Source organism: Coptis chinensis, chromosome 4 (assembly GCF_015680905.1).
Source record: "Coptis chinensis isolate HL-2020 chromosome 4, ASM1568090v1, whole genome shotgun sequence".
NCBI classification, from domain to species: domain Eukaryota; kingdom Viridiplantae; phylum Streptophyta; class Magnoliopsida; order Ranunculales; family Ranunculaceae; genus Coptis; species Coptis chinensis.
Genome location: NC_141459.1, coordinates 1,801,698 through 1,809,506, shown reverse-complemented (window position 1 = coordinate 1,809,506; position 7,809 = coordinate 1,801,698). Strand labels below are relative to the sequence as shown.

General features: G+C 37.6%; 1 long non-coding RNA gene across 1 annotated transcript; it reads right to left on the bottom strand.

Moving 5' to 3' along the window:
• Positions 1 to 2,132: 2,132 nt before the first annotated feature.
• On the bottom strand, positions 2,133 to 3,458 carry LOC147501106 (uncharacterized). The gene is made up of 2 exons (XR_015219768.1): positions 2,631 to 3,458; positions 2,133 to 2,540 (listed from the first exon to the last, which is right to left on the bottom strand). It is a non-coding gene; the product is annotated as an uncharacterized LOC147501106 (long non-coding RNA).
• Between the last annotated feature and the right edge of the window lie 4,351 nt (positions 3,459 to 7,809).

The following is a 7,809-nucleotide window of genomic DNA, read 5'->3' as shown; positions in this document are numbered from 1 at the left end:
GTGCAAGATTGAGTAATGATTTTATAAAGCAAATGAAGCAATTGCGGAAATCGTCAAAGAAAATCTGAGTTATGGAGTTTATCATGCCTCGTAATTTGAAGATGAAGCCACTCAAGTAGTTCAAATGTTATATACTTGTCAGGACTCTCAGGAAAAGAAAAGAAGTTCAATTGATATTATAGAATGATGAAATCATCATAAAGACGACAGAGTCAAGGGACGAGATAGATAGATATTCATTTAAGAGCTGAGGGCTCCTTGAGACATTGCTGAGGGACGAGATAGATAGATATTCATTTCAAGAGTTGAGGGCTCCTTGAGACATTGCTGACATTGTACGTAATGCAAAGTAGCAATGATCATTGGGACTCAGATGTGCAAGTTTGTCTGCAGAACAGCAATTCCGAATTCCGAATTCAGACGTGTAGACTTTTGGAAAGAAGCTTGAGTTTAAAAGTTTTGGAGAATTACTCCATGAACAGCAATTCAGACATGTATAGAGAAGTTCAAAATCTTAAGAGGCAAGCAGTTCAACTATTCCAGCAATTCCAAATGGAGCCTATACTTCTTTTGATCAGAGAGCCTATTACTTATATTGGCCTGATTTTGTAACTTGAACAAAAGTTACACCACTACAACAAACTAGTTAAAACGAGTCATTTGGTGATAACAGATTAACAGGTGCATTTAAAAATAAAATAAAAAACATCTTACTCTGAATAACCGAGGAACTTAAGATGCAAATGATACAAAACTCTAACATCAGTCTTTCAGTTTATCTATGGAGTATCGTCAAGTCACCAGAGATGAAAAATATCTTAAGGTCCTCCAATATGGACATACTCTGAAGTCTCGACAACTCAACAAACATGGTGTTTGTACCAAGTTACTATAGATCGATGACTCATTGATCATGCACTTGGGTCGTGACATTTGTAGTGATGAGTTGTGTGACTGCGTCCAATAGAAACCGGAAGAATTTGATCATAGTGATCTTAGATATAGACGGACACAGTTGGACTATAACAATGAGCTCAATAATGCATTCGGTTCTGGGGGTGCTTAAAAATACCAGTCTATGTACTGAACGTCTGAACTTACTATATCTTTCAGTTCCATGGTTCCAACCAAAAGTATTGCTTGAAACCTAATCAATGACAAGGGGCAAGTGACAGTTCCATCAAAAGCCTATACTTTGAGCCTTGGATTGAACATAAGCCAATCTTGGCAATACCCAGGGGACTCTGAAGACACTGTAATGGCAAAATTAAAACCTTGGTAATCAAAATTTGAATCGAGTAACAATTCCAAACATAACAGGAAACTCCCGTACTAAAGAACCCAAAGCAGATATGCTTACTAAAGAACCAAAAACGAATTGACAAATGCTACATTATGAACAGTAATCACAACACCGTATATTGTGCAAAACAAATGTGCCAAAATTGAAGGATTCAAACATTTTCTACGGGCAGGTTCAACCTGAAATAAACATATATACCAATAACAGAAAAAGGGGAAGATAAATATGATGGTGGAGTTATACCAATTGACTATAGCACGATGAACTTATCTAGCAGCCAAACATAATTTTGGGCCCAGTGAAACATGTGCGCATTGTCAAGACGTCAAGAGATCACACCTTTAAGATGGAAGGCACAAGTGTTGAGCTTTTTGCCAAGTCAAGGAGCAATTTCACCAATTAGTTTAGGCTCTCAGCTCACCCACAATTGCAAGAAACAATTACGCTAGGAAGCATCACAACGCTCATGAAGTATTAACTGTTCTATGACTAGCTCACTAAAGAAACATTGGTGAAAACCAGAACGATTACAAATTTACAACGGCTATTGCTATGACAGACTTAATCCCATTACAAGGCAAAACTTGTGCACTGGAGCCTAAGCGCACCATAGCATACCATAATCCTCTAGCAGAATAGCAATCATAGATGTTGTAAATACCCCAATAATCAAGACCCACACAAGAAACAAGTGGCCAACTAGCCATATCAAGAGATTTCAGAGCGAATCAGTATTAAGGGTGACAATGGACAAGATATGTGTTAAAGAACCTAAAGTAAATGTGCTTCTTATTCAAGTAAGAAAAAACTGACATCCCATGCAAAGTAACCACAAGTCACAACAGAATTGTGTAAAACATATGACCCAAAAAGGATCCAAGTATTTTGCATTAACAGGTCCAGTTTGAAATTACCGAGTACACTAAAAACAAATCAAGGCAATTTAAAGACAATGAAGTCAAAAGTATTAGACAACTCACGAATCAATGCTGAGCATTGACTGAAAATTCTGCAAGTACGAAGTAGGCTAATAGAAGACAAGCTACTTTTAGTTTACTACTTGCACTCCATTACCAATAGCATCATGGGGCGAGATAAGGGATGGGATGAACAGGTTTGGTTGGAAAAAAGTTGGAACACCCGAAACCTCAACAACCTGGTACTCGCCCTTTTCTGGCAAATAAAGTGACAGATGATCTTTTTTCTCCTCCCTCCCTCTTAGGTTGACGAATATCACCTGAAACAAATAACCGCCATGAATAGTGTCCTCCTAAAGAATACGTCAGAATAGTTAAAAAGTATCGATTGACAATACAAGCTCACTTACATGAAATAGGAATTTGTTGTCAATCAGCATATCCTGCAATTTTATGCTAAAGATGTCATTCCGATATGCTTTACTGAAATTCAAAGAATGAGAGGATTTATAGAACTTGTAGTCCTTCTTGGTGTCACTGCTACGTACTATTCTCCATGTGCAAAAGCGTTCCCATAACTCATGTTCAACTAACAACAAGGATCCCCCCAAATTCAGTAAACGTGCTTCTGAAGGATAATTGAAGGCGCGAATGACAGAGGAAGGGATCCTGATAGTTCGAAACTTCTCATCATAAATGTCAAGGACAAGGATTCTCTCACAGCCAGATTGACTTTCTTTGTCAATAACCCAATGAAAGGCTCCATCAGAAAATGCTGGCTTTTCATTAAAGCCACCCACAACTCGGCCAGACAACTCTAGCTCTCTCCATGACCCTTCACCCACTGTAATAACCTCACCTTTTGTACATGGATCATCACCAATGCAAAACTTAAAAAATCGAACAACTTTATACTTCTTGGTTGTGTCATCGAAACCAAAACCAACCTAGATTAACGATTTCCCAACTTCTATACATGTTTTAGGCAGCTCCAGGTATTCTCTCGGAATTGGATTGTATATGAAGAGGGGATCCACAGAGCCTCTAGTAGTGACACATAGTAAGCCGTGACAAGAGCATAAAGTCAAAAAATAGTCCCCTGGCATGTTTTCAATTGGAATCTCTTTACCTTGCCAGATACCATTTACCGTCTCTATCAAACATAAACTGGTTAAAGGCCCATCATCCCCTTCGTGTAGGTTAATATTAGTCTTAGCCTCTAGGATGATGCGGCGCAGTATTCACAATGCTCTTCTTAAATGCATTTGAGTGAAGACAGGCTGCTTTGTCATGGTGCACCATCCTTTGCATACACTCCTAAATCGCAAAACATCCTCTACCGGAAGCCTGGACAAAATATCGGTAATGAGCTCCGGTGGAAGAGTCACCTTATTTTCATTTCCAATACAAACACTTGCTGTACACTCTCCATCTTGCCCCGTTGGAGAAAATGATTCCCATGTGTATCCTACCAAAAAGAAACATCCCAACATGCATATCAACTCATTTTCCCATCTCACAAAATAAACACACCGGTACATCATCAAAAGAATATACTACTGAAACTAAAACCCAAAACGGAAAGCCATGGCCAAAATCAATCAAAAACAATGTAACCCTTTCAAGTAACTAAATTAAACCAAAAACACACAACCCCATTTGTTGTAATGATTGAATATCCAAAACCAAACATGAACCCCAAAATCCATCTCTAAACCAACACCAAACCATATAATCATTCATTAATCCCCAAAGCTCAAGTCATTTCACAATCTTTTGGCATAGATTAAAAATCCATATAAAAAAAAAACATGTAGTAAAACCCCGTAATCATACCTCTGAGATTAAATAAAGCATCACAATTAACAAGAAAATAATTCAGTATACCTTCTTTGACTATGGGAACTTGGGAATTCATCTTCTGCTTCTTGAAATAAGACGCCATTCACAGTAGACTTATAAACAGAGGAGAGCTAGAAACTAGAAAGATTGATGTAAGGGACGTGAATGGAGAATAGTGGTGCATGGCATTTGCCAAGTAGGCGCCGTACTCTTTGTATATATCGTACTGAAAAATAAGTTGATGGCCGCCTTTTAGTATTCGATCATAATACTACTGGTCACTGGAGTCCATACCCAGCCGTGGTGTTATGATGGGCTTTGATAAGGCCCAACTTGGCAAACATAGTGCTTTTTTTAGATGCATTTGAATGAAGACAGAATCCTTTGTCAAGGCGCATCCCTTGCTTACAGAGTGATTTTTTTGCTCCCAGCGGGATTTGCTCCAAGAGCTCCAAGGGAAACAGGAACCAAGTGTCCACTGAAAAAGGGTCAACAGTTATCAAATTTCCACCTTAATATATGCTTTCTGATTTACCCCCAACCTTAAAAAAAATAAAAGAAAAAAACTTAACCAATTACAAAATCTAGTTTTTGGTCTTAATTGTTTGGGAAAAAAAAAACTTGAAGTGCTGAACTAGTGACACTTCTTTCAAACTAAAAAAGATAAAAAAAAATCTTTAGCTAATGATGGAAAGAACTCCTATATATTTTACAATGAGATTTTTTTAATTCTTTTTCTTTTTATTTATTTCTATTTTTAGTGGGGGCAAATCAGAAAGTTTGTTCTAAGGAAGGAATTTGATAACTGTCAATCTCTTTTTAGTAGACACTTAGTTGGTTCTTGTTTCGTTTGGAGCTCTTGGAGCAAATCCCGCTGGAAGCAAAAAATCACTCTTGCTTACACTCCTAAATCGCAAAGCATCCTCCACGGGAAGCCTAGACAAAATATCAGAAATGAGCTCAGGTACAAGACTCACCTTCTTTTTATCGCCAGTACAAACACCTGTTGTATACTCTCCATCCAAAGATATCTCTCCATCTTGCCCCATTAGAGAAACTGTTTCTAATCCGTAACCTGCTAAAAATAAACAGATGAACTCATATCCCCGACCACCTCTAAACGTTATATTGATACTTTTATAAATTCTATTCCTATATATTGTTGCTCCTCGTCACCATTATATATACAGATCAGTGTTTAGAAAACCGGACCGGAAGATATCTATCCATCTTGCCCCATTAGAGAAACTGTTTCTAATCCGTAACCTGCTAAAAATAAACAGATGAACTCATATCCCCGACCACCTCTAAACGTTATATTGATACTTTTATAAATTCTAGTCCTATATATTGTTGCTCCTCGTCACCATTATGTATATAGATTAGTGTTTAGAAAACCGGACCGGACCTGTGGTTGAACTGGGGTTCGATCGGAACCGGTAAATTTTCGGTTCGGTTCAGTTAAAACTTGAGTTTATAGTTAGACCCTCGGTCTAAACTTAAACCGTGGTTGAACCGGCGAACTGGTTCAGTTCTAAACCGGATCACCCTTATATAATTTTTTTTTTTTTTTTTTTTGAAAAATTGAGAATATAGGGATTGAACCTAAACACCTAACAAGAAAATTCCAAACTCCAAACCAACACTACTATGTATTTCTTGTATAAGAAATTTATTTTGATATATAATATAAATTAATATTGAATTAAAACATATATTTATTTATTTTATTATTATAATTATTAAAAAATTTGCTAAATAAACATCAATCAGTCCGACCGAGTCAAACCATGGTTGAACCTGGTTGAACCATTTTAACAAAAAATCGGTTCGATTACCGTTCGGTTTTCAAAACATTGATACAGATTACGAGAGTGAAGAAAAGGTGAACGAAAACGACGCCTTCCTTGGGCATATGCCAGAGAAAAGGAAAAGTCGATATGCAATTCATTGGACTTAAAAATGAACACCTCTAAGTTGAAAGTTCAAAACTAGCTAGCAGAAACCAACTCAGAAACAATTTCGATAGAATTACAGTTAGGAAAAACCGTCCTAAATCATAAAAAGTAGCCAACTCCATAAGCCTAGTATATCCAAAAGTATTTATCCATCATTGCTCACAAGTGAAGAGCTAAGGGCACACACACACACACAAAGTAAAAATTCGGAATTCGGATTTGAGTGAAGCAAACAAGAATATTTATATTGGCTTACAAGGAGAAAAAGATGCGGTGGTGTAGGTGGTGGTGCTGGAGGAGGCATTGGAGGAGGTGGCGATGCAGGTGATGGTGTAGGAGGTGGAGCTGGTGGAGTTCTTAGAGGTGGCGGAGGTGTTCGGGGAGGCTCAGGTCACGGTGGATGATTCAGTGCTGTGGTGTAGGAGCTGGAGGAGGCCGAGGCAGTGGATTTGGTGGAGGTTTAGGAGGTAGAGCCGGTGGAGGTCGTGGGAGTGGCGGAGGTATTAGAATCGGCATTGGCATTGGAGTAGGTTGTGGTGCTGGCACTGGTAAAGGAGTTGGTGTTGGAGCTGGCAGCGGATCCGGTGATTGTGGACGGTAGTCCTGTTGTGCACTGAGAGTCTGAGACCTGAATGAGTTATGTTATTCCCTAACACGATTTGTGATGTAATCTCTATTCAGTAAGCATATTACTGATTTGTTATGTAATATTGTAATATGCATTCTGTAAGCATATTACTGTTGATTGAGAACAAGTTTTATAATCTTAAAAATTTAATTAAAAAGAAAAAGATCAAGTGCAACTAATGATTGAGTAATGAGTAATCATATATCAAGCAATTGCGAAAATCATCAGAGAAAATCTGGAGTTTATCGTGGTCTCATAATTTGAAGATGAATGCACTCAAGTAGTTCAAATGTTATATACTTGCCCGGAAAAGAAGTCCAATTGTTATTATAGAATGATGAAGTCAGAGATTTATCATAAATACAACAGAAAGCAAAAAAAATAATAATAATACGACACTGTTGTCAAGGGACAAGAGATAGATAGATATCGATTTAAGAGTTGAGGGCTCCCTTGAGACATTGCTGACATTGTACCTAATGCAAACTACTAGCAATGGTCAGCGGGACTCAGATGTGCAAGTTTAACTGCAGAACAGCAATTCCGAATTTTAGACGTGTAGACTTTTGGAAAGAAGCTCGAGTTTGAAAGTCCTGGAGAATTACTCTTGAGAGGAAAGCAGTTCAACTATTTCAGCAATTCCAAATGGAGCCTATACTTCTTTGGGTCATTTGGTGATAACAGATTAACAGGTGCATTTGAAAAATAATAATATCATCTTACTCTGAATAACAGATGAACTTAAGATGCAAATGATACAAAAATGTAACAAGTCTTTAAGTTTATCTACGGAGTAAGGTAGAGTCACCCAGAGATGAAAAAAAATCTTAAGGTAATAAGGTCCTCCAATATGGACATACTCAGAAGCCTCAACAACATGGTGTTTGTAGTTTTGTACCAAGTTACTGTAGATGAACGTTACTGTAGATGACACATTGATCGTGCACTTTGGTCGTGACATTTTGAGAGATGAGTTGTGTGATTGCGTCTAATATAAATGGAAGAATTTGACCATAGCAATCTTAGATATAGACAGACACAGTTGGACTATAATACTGCGCTCAATAACGCATTCAGTTCCGAGGGTGCTTGAAAATAGCAATCTATGTATTGAACCTACTATATCTTTCAGTTGTCGATAAGAAAAAACATGAAATCCCA